We start from the raw sequence: 19,068 nt of genomic DNA on the forward strand, positions 1-19,068 counted from the left end.
ACAGACCCCCACCTAATACCCCTCCTGTGAACAGACCCCCACCTAATACCCCTCCTGTGAACAGACCCCCACCTAATACCCCTCCTGCGAACAGACTCCCATCTAATTCCCCTCCTGTGAACAGAGTCCCATCTAATACCCTTCCTGTGAACAGACTCCCATCTAATACCCCTCCTGTGAACAGACTCCCATCTAATACCCCTCCTGTGAACAGACTCCCATCTAATACCCCTCCTGTGAACAGACTCCCAGCTAATACCCCTCCTGTGAAAAGACCCCCATCGAATACCCATCCTGTGAACAGACTCCCATCTATTATGCCTCCTGTGAACAGACCCCCATCTAATACCCCTCCTGTGAACAGACCCCAATCTAATACCCCTCCTGTGAACTGACCACCATCTAATACCCCTCCTGCGAACAGACACCCATCTAATACCCCTCCTGCGAACAGACACACATCTAATACCCCTCCTGCGAACAGACTCCCATCTAATACCCCTCATGTGAACAGACCCCCATCTAATACCCATCCTGCGAACAGACCCCCATCTAATACCCATCCTGCGAACAGACCCCCATCTAATACCCCTCCTGCGAACAGACCCCCATCTAATACCCATCCTGCGAACAGACCCCCATCTAATACCCCTCCTGCGAACAGACCCCCATCTAATACCCCTCCTGCGAACAGAACCCCATCTAATACCCCTCCTGCGAACAGACCCCCATCTAATACCCCTCCTGCGAACAGACACCCACCTCATACCCATCCTGCGAACAGACACCCCATCTAATACCCCTCCTGCGAACAGACCCCCATCTAATACCCCTCTTGAGAACAGACTCCCATCTAATAACCCTCTTGAGAACATACTCCCATCTAATAACCCTCCTGCGAACAGACACACACCTAATATCCCTCCTGTGAACAGACCCCCACCTAATACCCCACCTGCGAACAGACCCCCACATAATACCCCTCCTGCGAACAGACCCCCACCTCATACCCCTCCTGCGAACAGACCCCCACCTCATAACCCTCCAGCGAACTGACCCCCATCTAATACCCCTCCTGCGAACAGACCCGCATCTAATCCCCCTCCTGCGAACAGACCCCCATCTAATAACCCTCCTGCGAACAGACCCACATCTAATAACCCTCCTGCGAACAGACACCCACCTAATACCCCTCCTGCGAACAGAGCCCCACCTAATACCCCTCCTGCGAACAGACACACACCTCATACCCATCCTGCGAACAGACACCCACCTAATGCCCCTCCTGCGAACAGAACCCCACCTTATACCCCTCCTGTGAACGGACCCCCACCTAATACCCCTCCTGTGAACAGACCCCCACCTAATACCCCTCCTGCGAACAGACCCCCATCTAATACCCCTCCTGCGAACAGACCCCCATCTAATACCCCTCCTGTGAACAGACTCCCATCTAATACCCCTCCTGCGAACAGACTCCCATCTAATACCCCTCCAGCGAACAGACCCCCACCTCATACCCCTCCTGCGAACAGACCCCCACCTCATAACCCTCCAGCGAACTGACCGCCATCTAATACCCCTCCTGCGAACAGACCCGCATCTAATCCCCCTCCTGTGAACAGACCCCCATCTAATAACCCTCCTGCGAACAGACCCACATCTAATAACCCTCCTGCGAACAGACCCCCACCTAATACCCCTCCTGCGAACAGAGCCCCACCTAATATCCCTCCTGCGAACAGACACCCACCTCATACCCATCCTGCGAACAGACACCCACCTAATGCCCCTCCTGCGAACAGACCCCCACCTTATACCCCTCCTGTGAACAGACCCCCACCTAATACCCCTCCTGTGAACAGACCCCCACCTAATACCCCTCCTGTGAACAGACCTCCACCTAATACCCCTCCTGCGAACAGACCCCCACCTCATACCCCTCCTGCGAACAGACCCCCACCTCATAACCCTCCAGCGAACTGACCCCCATCTAATACCCCTCCTGCGAACAGACCCGCATCTAATCCCCCTCCTGCGAACAGACCCCCACATAATACCCCTCCTGCGAACAGACCCCCACCTCATACCCCTCCTGCGAACAGACCCCCACCTCATAACCCTCCAGCGAACTGACCCCCATCTAATACCCCTCCTGCGAACAGAACCGCATCTAATCCCCCTCCTGCGAACAGACCCCCATCTAATAACCCTCCTGCGAACAGACCCACATCTAATAACCCTCCTGCGAACAGACCCCCACCTAATACCCCTCCTGCGAAACAGAGCCCCACCTAATACCCCTCCTGCGAACAGACACACACCTCATACCCATCCTGCGAACAGACACCCACCTAATGCCCCTCCTGCGAACAGAACCCCACCTTATACCCCTCCTGTGAACAGACCCCCACCTCATACCCCTCCTGTGAACAGACCCCCACCTAATACCCCTCCTGCGAACAGACCCCCATCTAATACCCCTCCTGCGAACAGACCCCCATCTAATACCCCTCCTGTGAACAGACTCCCATCTAATACCCCTCCTGCGAACAGACTCCCATCTAATACCCCTCCAGCGAACAGACCCCCACCTCATACACCTCCTGCGAACAGACCCCCACCTCATAACCCTCCAGCGAACTGACCCCCATCTAATACCCCTCCTGCGAACAGACTTGCATCTAATCCCCCTCCTGCGAACAGACCCCCATCTAATAACCCTCCTGCGAACAGACCCACATCTAATAACCCTCCTGCGAACAGACCCCCACCTAATACCCCTCCTGCGAACAGAGCCCCACCTAATATCCCTCCTGCGAACAGACACTCACCTCATACCCATCCTGCGAACAGACACCCACCTAATGCCCCTCCTGCGAACAGACCCCCACCTTATACCTCTCATGTGAACAGACCCCCACCTAATACCCCTCCTGTGAACAGACCCCCACCTAATACCCCTCCTGTGAACAGACCCCCACCTAATACCCCTCCTGCGAACAGACCCCCATCTAATACCCCTCCTGCGAACAGACCCCCATCTAATACCCCTCCTGTGAACAGACTCCGATCTAATACCCCTCCTGCGAACAGACTCCCATCTAATACCCATCCTGTGAACAGACTCCCATCTAATTCCCCTCCTGTGAACAGAGTCCCTTCTAATACCCTTCCTGTGAACAGACTCCCATCTAATACCCCTCCTGTGAACAGACTCCCATCTAATACCCCTCCTGTGAACAGACTCCCATCTAATACCCCTCCTGTGAACAGACTCCCATCTAATACCCCTCCTGTGAAAAGACCCCCATCGAATACCCATCCTGTGAACAGACTCCCATCTATTATGCCTCCTGTGAACAGACCCCCATCTAATACCCCTCCTGTGAACAGACCCCCATCTAATACCCCTCCTGTGAACTGACCACCATCTAATACCCCTCCTGCGAACAGACACCCATCTAATACCCCTCCTGCGAACAGACACACATCTAAAACCCCTCCTGCGAACAGACTCCCATCTAATACCCCTCATGTGAACAGACCCCCATCTAATACCCATCCTGCGAACAGACCCCCATCTAATACCCATCCTGCGAACAGACCCCCATCTAATACCCCTCCTGCGAACAGACCCCCATCTAATACCCCTCCTGCGAACAGAACCCCATCTAATACCCCTCCTGCGAACAGACCCCCACCTCATAACCCTCCAGCGAACTGACCCCCATCTAATACCCCTCCTGCGAACAGACCCGCATCTAATCCCCCTCCTGTGAACAGACCCCCATCTAATAACCCTCCTGCGAACAGACCCACATCTAATAACCCTCCTGCGAACAGACCCCCACCTAATACCCCTCCTGCGAACAGAGCCCCACCTAATATCCCTCCTGCGAACAGACACCCACCTCATACCCATCCTGCGAACAGACACCCACCTAATGCCCCTCCTGCGAACAGACCCCCACCTTATACCCCTCCTGTGAACAGACCCCCACCTAATACCCCTCCTGTGAACAGACCCCCACCTAATACCCCTCCTGTGAACAGACCCCCACCTAATACCCCTCCTGCGAACAGACCCCCACCTCATACCCCTCCTGCGAACAGACCCCCACCTCATAACCCTCCAGCGAACTGACCCCCATCTAATACCCCTCCTGCGAACAGACCCGCATCTAATCCCCCTACTGCGAACAGACCCCCACATAATACCCCTCCTGCGAACAGACCCCCACCTCATACCCCTCCTGCGAACAGACCCCCACCTCATAACCCTCCAGCGAACAGACCCACATCTAATAACCCTCCTGCGAATGGACCCCCACCTAATACCCCTCCTGCGAACAGAGCCCCACCTAATATCCCTCCTGCGAACAGACACCCACCTCATACCCATCCTGCGAACAGACACCCACCTAATGCCCCTCCTGCGAACAGACCCCCACCTTATACCCCTCCTGTGAACAGACCCCCACCTAATACCCCTCCTGTGAACAGACCCCCACCTAATACCCCTCCTGTGAACAGACCCCCACCTAATACCCCTCCTGCGAACAGACCCCCACCTCATACCCCTCCTGCGAACAGACCCCCACCTCATAACCCTCCAGCGAACTGACCCCCATCTAATACCCCTCCTGCGAACAGACCCGCATCTAATCCCCCTCCTGCGAACAGACCCCCACATAATACCCCTCCTGCGAACAGACCCCCACCTCATACCCCTCCTGCGAACAGACCCCCACCTCATAACCCTCCAGCGAACTGACCCCCATCTAATACCCCTCCTGCGAACAGACCCGCATCTAATCCCCCTCCTGCGAACAGACCCCCATCTAATAACCCTCCTGCGAACAGACCCACATCTAATAATCCTCCTGCGAACAGACCCCCACCTAATACCCCTCCTGCGAACAGAGCCCCACCTAATACCCCTCCTGCGAACAGACACACACCTCATACCCATCCTGCGAACAGACACCCACCTAATGCCCCTCCTGCGAACAGAACCCCACCTTATACCCCTCCTGTGAACAGACCCCCACCTCATACCCCTCCTGTGAACAGACCCCCACCTAATACCCCTCCTGCGAACAGACCCCCATCTAATACCCCTCCTGCGAACAGACCCCCATCTAATACCCCTCCTGTGAACAGACTCCCATCTAATACCCCTCCTGCGAACAGACTCCCATCTAATACCCCTCCAGCGAACAGACCCCCACCTCATACCCCTCCTGCGAACAGACCCCCACCTCATAACCCTCCAGCGAACTGACCCCCATCTAATACCCCTCCTGCGAACAGACCCGCATCTAATCCCCCTCCTGCGAACAGACCCCCATCTAATAACCCTCCTGCGAACAGACCCACATCTAATAACCCTCCTGCGAACAGACCCCCACCTAATACCCCTCCTGCGAACAGAGCCCCACCTAATATCCCTCCTGCGAACAGACACTCACCTCATACCCATCCTGCGAACAGACACCCACCTAATGCCCCTCCTGCGAACAGACCCCCACCTTATACCTCTCATGTGAACAGACCCCCACCTAATACCCCTCCTGTGAACAGACCCCCACCTAATACCCCTCCTGTGAACAGACCCCCACCTAATACCCCTCCTGCGAACAGACCCCCATCTAATACCCCTCCTGCGAACAGACCCCCATCTAATACCCCTCCTGTGAACAGACTCCCATCTAATACCCCTCCTGCGAACAGACTCCCATCTAATACCCATCCTGTGAACAGACTCCCATCTAATTCCCCTCCTGTGAACAGAGTCCCTTCTAATACCCTTCCTGTGAACAGACTCCCATCTAATACCCCTCCTGTGAACAGACTCCCATCTAATACCCCTCCTGTGAACAGACTCCCATCTAATACCCCTCCTGTGAACAGACTCCCATCTAATACCCCTCCTGTGAAAAGACCCCCATCGAATACCCATCCTGTGAACAGACTCCCATCTATTATGCCTCCTGTGAACAGACCCCCATCTAATACCCCTCCTGTGAACAGACCCCCATCTAATACCCCTCCTGTGAACTGACCACCATCTAATACCCCTCCTGCGAACAGACACCCATCTAATACCCCTCCTGCGAACAGACACACATCTAAAACCCCTCCTGCGAACAGACTCCCATCTAATACCCCTCATGTGAACAGACCCCCATCTAATACCCATCCTGCGAACAGACCCCCATCTAATACCCATCCTGCGAACAGACCCCCATCTAATACCCCTCCTGCGAACAGACCCCCATCTAATACCCCTCCTGCGAACAGAACCCCATCTAATACCCCTCCTGCGAACAGACCCCCATCTAATACCCCTCCTGCGAACAGACACCCATCTAATACCCCTCTTGAGAACAGACTCCCATCTAATACCCCTCTTGAGAACATACTCCCATCTAATACCCCTCCTGTGAACAGATCCCCATCTAATAACCCTCTTGTGAACAGTCCCCCACCTAATACCCCACCTGCGAACAGACCCCCACATAATACCCCTCCTGCGAACAGACCCCCACCTCATAACCCTCCTGCGAACAGACCCCCACCTCATAACCCTCCAGCGAACTGACCCCCATCTAATATCCCTCCTGCGAACAGACCCGCATCTAATCCCCCTCCTGCGAACAGACCCCCATCTAATAACCCTCCTGCGAACAGACCCCCATCTAATAACCCTCCTGTGAACAGACCTACATCTAATAACCCTCGTGCGAACAGACCCCCACCTAATACCCCTCCTGCGAACAGAGCCCCACCTAATACCCCTCCTGCGAACAGACACCCACCTCAGACCCATCCTGTGAACAGACCCCCACCTCATACCCCTCCTGCGAACAGACCCCCACCTCATAACCCTCCAGCGAACTGACCCCCATCTAATATCCCTCCTGCGAACAGACCCACATCTAATAACCCTCCTGCGAACAGACCCCCACCTAATACCCCTCCTGCGAACAGAGCCCCACCTAATACCCCTCCTGCGAACAGACACCCACCTCAGACCCATCCTGCGAACAGACACCCACCTAATGCCCCTCCTGCGAACAGACCCCCACCTAAAACCCCTCCTGTGAACAGACCACCACCTAATACCCCTCCTGTGAACAGACCACCACCTAATACCCCTCCTGCGAACAGACCCCCATCTAATACCCCTCCTGCGAACAGACCCCAATCTAATACCCCTCCTGTGAACAGACCCCCATCTAATACCCCTCCTGTGAACAGACCCCCATCTAATACCCCTCCTGTGAAAAAATCCCCATCTAATACCCCTCCTGTGAACAGACCCCCATCTAATAGCCCTCCTGTGAACAGACCCCCATCTAATACCTCTCCTGAGGACAGACTCCCATCTAATACCCCTCCTGAGAACAGACTCCCATCTAATATCCCTCCTGAGAACAGACTCCCATCTAATACCCCTCCTGAGAACAGACTCCCACCTAATTCCCCTCCTGCGAACAGACTCCCATCTAATACCCCTCCTGCGAACAGACTCCCATCTAATACCCCTCCTGCGAACAGACTCCCATCTAATACCCATCCTGCGAACAGACTCCCATCTAATACCCCTCCTGCGAACAGACTCCCATCTAATACCCCTCCTGCGAACAGACTCCCATCTAATACCCGTTCTGCGAACAGACTCCCATCTAATACCCATCCTGCGAACAGACCCCCATCTAATACCCCTCCTGCGAACAGACCCCCATCTAATACCCCTCCTGCGAACAGAACCCCATCTAATACCCCTCCTGCGAACAGACCCCCATCTAATACCCCTCCTGCGAACAGACACCCATCTAATACCCCTCTTGAGAACAGACTCCCATCTAATACCCCTCTTGAGAACATATTCCCATCTAATACCCCTCCTGTGAACAGATCCCCATCTAATAACCCTCCTGCGAACAGACACACACCTAATATCCCTCCTGTGAACAGACCCCCACCTAAAACCCCACCTGCGAACAGACCCCCACATAATACCCCTCCTGCGAACAGACCCCCACCTCATACCCCTCCTGCGAACAGACCCCCACCTCATAACCCTCCAGCGAACTGACCCCCATCTAATACCCCTCCTGCGAACAGACCCGCATCTAATACCCCTCCTGCGAACAGACCACCATCTAATAACCCTCCTGCGAACAGACCCACATCTAATAACCCTCCTGCGAACAGACCCCCACCTAATACCCCTCCTGCGAACAGAGCCCCACCTAATACCCCTCCTGCGAACAGACACCCATCTCATACCTATCCTGCGAACAGACACCCACCTAATGCCCCTCCTGCGAACAGACCCCCAATTTATACCCCTCCTGTGAACAGACCCCCACCTAATACCCCTCCTGTGAACAGACCCCCATCTAATACCCCTTCTGCGAAAAGACCCCCATCTAATACCCCTCCTGCGAACAGACCCCCATCTAATACCCCTCCTGCGAACAGACTCCCATCTAATACCCCTCCTGCGAACAGACTCCCATCTAATACCCCTCCTGTGAACAGACTCCCATCTAATTCCCCTCCTGTGAACAGAGTCCCATCTAATACCCTTCCTGTGAACAGAATCCCATCTAATACCCCTCCTGTGAACAGACTCCCATCTAATACCCCTCCTGTGAACAGACTCCCATCTAATACCCCTCCTGTGAAAAGACCCCCATCGAATACCCATCCTGTGAACAGACTCCCATCTATTATGCCTCCTGTGAGCAGACCCCCATCTAATACCCCTCCTAGGAACAGACCCCCATCTAATACCCCTCCTGTGAACTGACCACCATCTAATAACCCTCCTGCGAACAGACACCCATCTAATACCCCTCCTGCGAACAGACACCCATCTAATACCCCTCCTGCGAACAGACTCCCATCTAATACCCCTCATGTGAACAGACCCCCACCTCATACCCCTCCTGCGAACAGACCCCCACCTCATAACCCTCCAGCGAACTGACCCCCATCTAATACCCCTCCTGCGAACAGAATCGCATCTAATCCCCCTCCTGCGAACAGACACCCATCTAATACCCCTCTTGAGAACAGACTACCATCTAATACCCCTCTTGAGAACATACTCCCATCTAATACCCCTCCTGTGAACAGATCCCCATCTAATAACCCTCCTGCGAACAGACACACACCTAATATCCCTCCTGTGAACAGACCCCCACCTAATACCCCACCTGCGAACAGACCCCCACATAATACGCCTCCTGCGAACAGACCCCCACCTCATACCCCTCCTGCGAACAGACCCCCACCTCATAACCCTCCAGCGAACTGACCCCCATCTAATATCCCTCCTGCGAACAGAATCGCATCTAATCCCCCTCCTGCGAACAGACCCCCATCTAATAACCCTCCTGCGAACAGACCCACACCTAATACCCCTTCTGCGAACAGAGCCCCACCTAATACCCCTCCTGCGAACAGACACCTACCTCATACCCATCATGCGAACAGACACCCACCTAATGCCCCTCCTGCGAACAGACCCCCAGCTAAAACCCCTCCTGTGAACAGACCCCCACCTAATACCACTCCTGCGAACAGACCCCCATCTAATACCCCTCCGGTGAACAGACCCCCATCTAATACCCCTCCTGTGAACAGACCCCCATCTAATACCCCTCCTGTGAAAAAATCCCCATCTAATACCCCTCCTGTGAACAGACCCCCATCTAATACCCCTCCTGTGAACAGACCCCCATCTAATACCTCTCCTGAGGACAGACTCCCATCTAATACCCCTCCTGAGAACAGACTCCCATCTAATACCCCTCCTGAGAACAGACTCCCATCTAATTCCCCTCCTGCGAACAGACTCCCATCTAATACCCCTCCAGCGAACAGACTCCCATCTAATACCCCTGCTGCGAACAGACTCCCATCTAATACCCCTCCTGCGAACATACTCCCATCTAAAACCCCTCCTGCGAACAGACTCCCATCTAATACCCGTCCTGCGAACAGACTCCCATCTAATACCCGTCCTGCGAACAGACTCCCATCTAATACCCCTCCTGCGAACAGACTCCCATCTAATACCCCTCCTGTGAACAGACTCCCATCTAATACCCCTCCTGTGAACAGACTCCCATCTAATACCCCTCCTGTGAAAAGACCCCCATCGAATACCCATCCTGTGAACAGACTCCCATCTATTATGCCTCCTGTGAACAGACCCCCATCTAATACCCCGCCTATGAACATACCCCCATCTAATACCCCTCCTGTGAACTGACCACCATCTAATACCCCTCCTGCGAACAGACACCCATCTAATACCCCTCCTGCGAACAGACTCCCATCTAATACCCCTCATGTGAACAGACCCCCATCTAATACCCATCCTGCGAACAGACCCCCATCTAATACCCCTCCTGCGAACAGAACCCCATCTAATACCCCTCCTGCGAACAGACCCCCATCTAATACCCCTCCTGCGAACAGACACCCATCTAATACCCCTCTTGAGAACAGACTACCATCTAATACCCCTCTTGAGAACATACTCCCATCTAATACCCCTCCTGTGAACAGATCCCCATCTAATAACCCTCCTGCGAACAGACACACACCTAATATCCCTCCTGTGAACAGACCCCCACCTAATACCCCACCTGCGAACAGACCCCCACATAATACCCCTCCTGCGAACAGACCCCCACCTCATACCCCTCCTGCGAACAGACCCCCACCTCATAACCCTCCAGCGAACGGACCCCCATCTAATACCCCTCCTGCGAACAGACTCGCATCTAATCCCCCTCCTGCGAACAGACCCCCATCTAATAACCCTCCTGCGACAGACCCCCATCTAATAACCCTCCTGCGAACAGACCCACATCTAATAACCCTCCTGCGAACAGACCCACACCTAATACCCCTCCTGCGAACAGAGCCCCACCTAATACCCCTCCTGCGAACAGACACCCACCTCATACCCATCCTGCGAACAGACACCCACCTAATGCCCCTCCTGCGAACAGACCCCCACCTAAAACCCCTCCTGTGAACAGACCCCCACCTAATACCCCTCCTGCGAACAGACCCACATCTAATACCCCTCCGGTGAACAGACCCCCATCTAATACCCCTCCTGTGAACAGACCCCCATCTAATACCCCTCCTGTGAAAAAATCCCCATCTAATACCCCTCCTGTGAACAGACCCCCATCTAATACCCCTCCTGTGAACAGACCCCCATCTAATACCTCTCCTGAGGCCAGACTCCCATCTAATACCCCTCCTGTGAACAGACCCCCATCTAATACCCCTCCAGCGAACAGACTCCCATCTAATACCCCTGCTGCGAACAGACTCCCATCTAATACCCCTCCTGCGAACATACTCCCATCTAAAACCCCTCCTGCGAACAGACTCCCATCTAATACCCGTCCTGCGAACAGACTCCCATCTAATACCCGTCCTGCGAACAGACTCCCATCTAATACCCCTCCTGCGAACAGACTCCCATCTAATACCCCTCCTGCGAACAGACTCCCATCTAATTCCCCTCCTGTGAACAGACTCCCATCTAATTCCCCTCCTGTGAACAGAGTCCCATCTAATACCCCTCCTGTGAACAGATTCCCATCTAATACACCTCCTGTGAACAGTCTCCCATCTAATACACCTCCTTTGAACAGACTCCCATCTAATACCCCTCCTGTGAACAGACTCCCATCTAATACCCCTCCTGTGAAAAGACCCCCATCGAATACCCATCCTGTGAACAGACTCCCATCTATTATGCCTCCTGTGAACAGACCCCCATCTAATACCCCTCCTGTGAACAGACCCCCATCTAATAACCCTCCTGTGAACTGACCGCCATCTAATACCCCTCCTGTGAACGGACACACATCTAATACCCCTCCTGTGAATGGACACACATCCAGTAACAATCCTGCGAACAGACCTCCATCTAATACCCATCCTGCGAACTTACTCCCATTTAATACGCCTCATGTGAAAACATCCCCATCTAATACCCCTCCTGCGAACAGACTCCCATCTAATACCCCGCCTGCGAACAGACCCCCATCTAATAACCCTCTTGAGAACAGACTCCCATCTAATACACCTCTTGACAACAGAACCCCATCTAATAACCATCCTGCGAACAGACCCCCATCTAATACCCATCCTGCGAACAGACCCCCTTCTAATACCCCTCCTGCGAACAGACCCCCATCTAATACCCCTCTTGAGAACAGACTCCCATCTAATACCCCTCCTGTGAACAGACCCCCATCTAATACCCCTCCTGTGAACAGACCCCATCTAATAACCCTCCTGCGAACAGACCCCCACCTAATATCCCTCTTGCGATCTGACCCCCACCTCATACCCCTCCTGCGAACAGATCCACACCTCATACCACTCCTGCGAACAGACCCCCACCGAATGCCCCTCCTGCGAACAGACCCCCACCTAATATCCCTCCTGCGAGCAGTCTCGCACCTAATACCCATCCTGCGAACAGACCCCCATCTAATACGCCTCCTGCGAACAGACCCCCATCTAATGCCCCTCCTGTGGACAGACCCCCATCTAATACCCCTCCTGTGAACAGACCCCCATCTAATACCCCTCCTGTGAACAAACCCCCATCTAATACCCCTCCGGTGAACAGACCCCCATCTAATACCCCTCCTGTGAACAGACCCCCATCTAATACCCCTCCTGAAAACAGACTCCCATCTAATTCCCCTCCTGCGAACAGACTCCCATCTAATACCCCTCCTGCGAACAGACTCCCATCTAATACCCCTCCTGCGCACAGACTCCCATCTAATACCGCTCCTGCGAACAGACTCCCATCCAAACCCCTCCTGCGAACAGACTCCCATCTAATATGCCTCCTGTGAACAGACCCCCATCTAATACCCCACCTGTGAACAGACCCCCATCTAATACCCCTCCTGTGAACTGACCACCATCTAATACCCCTCCAGTGAACGGACACACATCTAATACCCCTCATGTGAACGGACACCCATCTAATAACAATCCTGCGAACAGACCCCCATCTAATACCCATCCTGCGAACTTACTCCCATTTAATACGCCTCATGTGAAAAGTTCCCCATCTAATACCCCTCCTGCGAACAGACTCCCATCTAATACCCCGCCTGCGAACAGACCCCCATCTAATAACCCTCTTGAGAACAGACTCCCATCTAATACGCCTCTTGACAACAGACTCCCATCTAATACCCCTCCTGTGAACAGACCCCCATCTAATACCCATCCTGCGAACAGACCCCCATCTAATACCCCTCCTGCGAACAGACACCCATCTAATACCCCTCCTGCGAACAGACACCCATCTAATACCCCTCCTGCGAACAGACCCCCATCTAATACCCCTCCTGCGAACAGACTCCCATCTAATACCCCTGTTGAGAACAGACTCCCAGCTAATACCCCTCCTGTGAACAGACCCCCATCTAATACCCCTCCTGTGAACAGACCCCATCTAATAACCGTCCTGCGAACAGACCCCCACCTAATATCCCTCTTGCGATCAGACCCCCACCTCATACCCCTCCTGCGAACAGATCCCCACCTCATACCACTCCTGCGAACAGACCCCCACCGAATACGCCTCCTGCGAACATACCCCCACCTAATACCTCTCCTGCGAACAGTCTCGCACCTAATACCCCTCCTGCAAACAGACCCCCATCTAATACGCCTCCTGCGAACAGACCCCCATCTAATGCCCCTCCTGAGAACAGACCCCCATCTAATACCGCTCCTGTGAACAGACCCCCATCTAATACCCCTCCTGTGAACAAACCCCAATCTAATACCCCTCCTGTGAACAGACCCCCATCTAATACCCTCCTGTGAACAGACCCCCATCTAATACCTCTCCTGAGAACAGACTCCCATCTAATTCCACTCCTGCGAACAGACTCCCATCTAATACCCCTCCTGCGAACAGACTCCCATCTAATACCCCTCCTGCGAACAGACTCCCATCTAATACCCCTCCTGCGAACAGACTCCCATCTAATACCCCTCCTGCGAACAGACTCCCATCTAATACCCCTCCTGCGAACAGACTCCCATCTAATACCCCTCCTGCGAACAGACTCCCATCTGAACCCCCCCCCGAGAACAGACTCCCATCTAAAACCCCTCCTGTGAACAGACTCCCATCTAATACCCTTCCTGTGAACAGACTCCCATCTAATACCCCTCCTGTGAACAGACTCCCATCTAATACCCCTCCTCTGAAAAGACCCCCATCGAATACCCATCCTGTGAACAGACTCCCATCTATTATGCCTCCTGTGAACAGACCCCCATCTAATACACCTCCTGTGAACAGACCCCCATCTAATAACCCTCCTGTGAACTGACCGCCATCTAATACCCCTCCTGTGAACGGACACACATCTAATACCCCTCCTGTGAATGGACACACATCCAGTAACAATCCTGCGATCAGACCTCCATCTAATACCCATCCTGCGAACTTACTCCCATTTAATACGCCTCATGTGAAAACATCCCCATCTAATACCCCTCCTGCGAACAGACTCCCATCTAATACCCCGCCTGCGAACAGACCCCCATCTAATAACCCTCTTGAGAACAGACTCCCATCTAATACACCTCTTGACAACAGACCCCCATCTAATAACCATCCTGCGAACAGACCCCCATCTAATACCCATCCTGCGAACAGACCCCCATCTAATACCCCTCCTGCGAACAGACCCCCATCTAATACCCCTCTTGAGAACAGACTCCCATCTAATACCCCTCCTGTGAACAGACCCCCATCTAATACCCCTCCTGTGAACAGACCCCATCTAATAACCCTCCTGCGAACAGACCCCCACCTAATATCCCTCTTGCGATCTGACCCCCACCTCATACCCCTCCTGCGAACAGATTCACACCTCATACCACTCCTGCGAACAGACCCCCACCGAATACCCCTCCTGCGAACAGACCCCCACCTAATACCCCTCCTGCGAGCAGTCTCGCACCTAATACCCATCCTGCGAACAGGCCACCATCTAATACGCCTCCTGCGAACAGACCCCCATCTAATGCCCCTCCTGTGGACAGACCCCCATCTAATACCCCTCCTGTGAACAGACCCCCATCTAATACCCCTCCTGTGAACAAACCCCCATCTAATACCCCTCCGGTGAACAGACCCCCATCTAATACCCCTCCTGTGAGCAGACCCCCATCTAATACCCCTCCTGAAAACAGACTCCCATCTAATTCCCCTCCTGCGAACAGACTCCCATCTAATACCCCTCCTGCGAACAGACTCCCATCTAATACCCCTCCTGCGCACAGACTCCCATCTAATACCGCTCCTGCGAACAGACTCCCATCCAAACCCCTCCTGCGAACAGACTCCCATCTAATATGCCTCCTGTGAACAGACCCCCATCTAATACCCCTCCTGTGAACAGACCCCCATCTAATACCCCTCCTGTGAACTGACCACCATCTAATACCCCTCCTGTGAACAGACACACATCTAATACCCCTCATGTGAACGGACACCCATCTAATAACAATCCTGCGAACAGACCCCCATCTAATACCCATCCTGCGAACTTACTCCCATTTAATACGCCTCATGTGAAAAGTTCCCCATCTAATACCCCTCCTGCGAACAGACTCCCATCTAATAACCCTCTTGAGAACAGACTCCCATCTAATACGCCTCTTGACAACACACTCCCATCTAATACCCCTCCTGTGAACAGACCCCCATCTAATACCCATCCTGCGAACAGACCCCCATCTAATACCCCTCCTGCGAACAGACCCCCATCTAATACCCCTCCTGCGAACAGACCCCCATCTAATACCCCTCCTGCGAACAGACCCCCATCTAATACCCCTCCTGCGAACAGACTCCCATCTAATACCCCTGTTGAGAACAGACTCCCAGCTAATACCCCTCCTGTGAACAGACCCCCATCTAATACCCCTCCTGTGAACAGACCCCATCTAATAACCGTCCTGCGAACAGACCCCCACCTAATATCCCTCTTGCGATCAGACCCCCACCTCATACCCCTCCTGCGAACAGATCCCCACCTCATACCACTCCTGCGAACAGACCCCCACCGAATACGCCTCCTGCGAACATACCCCCACCTAATACCTCTCCTGCGAACAGTCTCGCACCTAATACCCCTCCTGCAAACAGACCCCCATCTAATACGCCTCCTGCGAACAGACCCCCATCTAATGCCCCTCCTGAGAACAGACCCCCATCTAATACCGCTCCTGTGAACAGACCCCCATCTAATACCCCTCCTGTGAACAAACCCCCATCTAATACCCCTCCTGTGAACAGACCCCCATCTAATACCCTCCTGTGAACAGACCCCCATCTAATACCTCTCCTGAGAACAGACTCCCATCTAATTCCACTCCTGCGAACAGACTCCCATCTAATACCCCTCCTGCGAACAGACTCCCATCTAATACCCCTCCTGCGAACAGACTCCCATCTAATACCCCTCCTGCGAACAGACTCCCATCTAATACCCCTCCTGCGAACAGACTCCCATCTAATACCCCTCCTGCGAACAGACTCCCATCTAATACCCCTGCTGCGAACAGACTCCCATCTAAAACCCCCCCTGAGAACAGACTCCCATCTAAAACCCCTCCTGTGAACAGACTCCCATCTAATACCCTTCCTGTGAACAGACTCCCATCTAATACCCCTCCTGCGAACAGACACCCATCTAATACCCCTCCTGCGAACAGACTCCCATCTAATACCCCTGCTGCGAACAGACTCCCATCTAAAACCCCCCCTGAGAACAGACTCCCATCTAAAACCCCTCCTGTGAACAGACTCCCATCTAATACCCTTCCTGTGAACAGACTCCCATGTAATACCCCTCCTGTGAGCAGACTCCCATCTAATACCCCTCCTGCGAACAGACTCACATCTAATACACCTCCTGCGAACAGACTCCCATCTAATACCCCTCCTGTGAACAGACCCCCATCTAATACCCCTCCTGTGAACTGACCACCATCTAATACCCCTCCTGTGAAAGGACAGACATCTAATACCCCTCCTGTGAAAGAATCACCCATCTAATAACAATCCTGAGAACAGACCCCCATCTAATACCCATCCTGCGAACTTACTCCCATTTAATACCCCTCATGTGAAAAGATCCCTATCTAATACCCCTCCTGCGAACAGACTCCCATCTAATACCCTCCTGCGAACAGACTCCCATCTAATACCCGTCCTGCGAACAGACTCCCATCTAATACCCGTCCTGCGAACAGACTCCCATCTAATACCCCTCCTGCGAACAGACTCCCATCTAATACCCCTCCTGCGAACAGACTCCCATCTAATAGCCTTCCTGTGAACAGACTCCCATCTAATATCCCTCCTGTGGACAGACTCCCATCTAATACCCCTCCTGTGAACAGACTCCCATCTAATACCCCTCCTGTGAACAGACCCCCATCTCATACCCCTCCTGTGAACAGACCCCCATCTAATACCACTCCTGAGAACAAACTCCCATCTAATTCCACTCCTGCGAACAGACTCCCATCTAATTCCCCTCCTGCGAACAGACTCCCATCTAATACCCCTCCTGCGAACAGACTCCCATCTAATACCCCTCCTGCGAACAGACTCCCATCTAATACACCTCTTGCGAACAGACTCCCATCTAATACCCCTCCTGCGAACACACTCCCATCTAATACCCGTCCTGCGAACAGCCTCCCATCTAATACCCCTCCTGCGAACAGACTCCCATCTAATACCCCTCCTGCGAACAGACTCCCATCTAATACCCCCGCTGAGAACAGACCCCCATCTAATAACCCTCCTGTGAACTGACCGCCATCTAATACCCCTCCTGTGAACGGACACACATCTAATACCCCTCCTGTGAATGGACACACATCCAGTAACAATCCTGCGAACAGACCTCCATCTAATACCCATCCTGCGAACTTACTCCCATTTAATACGCCTCATGTGAAAACATCCCCATCTAATACCCCTCCTGCGAACAGACTCCCATCTAATACCCCGCCTGCGAACAGACCCCCATCTAATAACCCTCTTGAGAACAGACTCCCATCTAATACACCTCTTGACAACAGACCCCCATCTAATAACCATCCTGCGAACAGACCCCCATCTAATACCCATCCTGCGAACAGACCCCCATCTAATACCCCTCCTGCGAACAGACCCCCATCTAATACCCCTCTTGAGAACAGACTCCCATCTAATACCCCTCCTGTGAACAGACCCCCATCTAATACCCCTCTTGTGAACAGACCCCATCTAATAACCCTCCTGCGAACAGACCCCCACCTAATATCCCTCTTGCGATCTGACCCCCACCTCATAACCCTCCTGCGAACAGATCCACACCTCATACCACTCCTGCGAACAGACCCCCACCGAATACCCCTCCTGCGAACAGACCCCCACCTAATACCCCTCCTGCGAGCAGTCTCGCACCTAATAAGCATCCTGCGAACAGACCCCCATCTAATACGCCTCCTGCGAACAGACCCCCATCTAATGCCCCTCCTGTGGACAGACCCCCATCTAATACCCCTCCTGTGAACAGACCCCCATCTAATACCCCTCCTGTGAACAAACCCCCATCTAATACCCCTCCTGTGAACAGACCCCCATCTAATACCCCTCCTGTGAACAGACCCCCATCTAATACCCCTCCTGAAAACAGACTCCCATCTAATTCCCCTCCTGCGAACAGACTCCCATCTAATACCCCTCCTGCGAACAGACTCCCATCTAATACCCCTCCTGCGCACAGACTCCCATCTAATACCGCTCCTGCGAACAGACTCCCATCCAAACCCCTCCTGCGAACAGACTCCCATCTAATATGCCTCCTGTGAACAGACCCCCATCTAATACCCCTCCTGTGAACAGACCCCCATCTAATACACCTCCTGTGAACTGACCACCATCTAATACCCCTCCTG

This window comes from Heterodontus francisci, unplaced genomic scaffold (genome assembly GCF_036365525.1).
Source record: "Heterodontus francisci isolate sHetFra1 unplaced genomic scaffold, sHetFra1.hap1 HAP1_SCAFFOLD_62_2, whole genome shotgun sequence".
Classification (NCBI taxonomy): Eukaryota; Metazoa; Chordata; class Chondrichthyes; order Heterodontiformes; family Heterodontidae; genus Heterodontus; species Heterodontus francisci.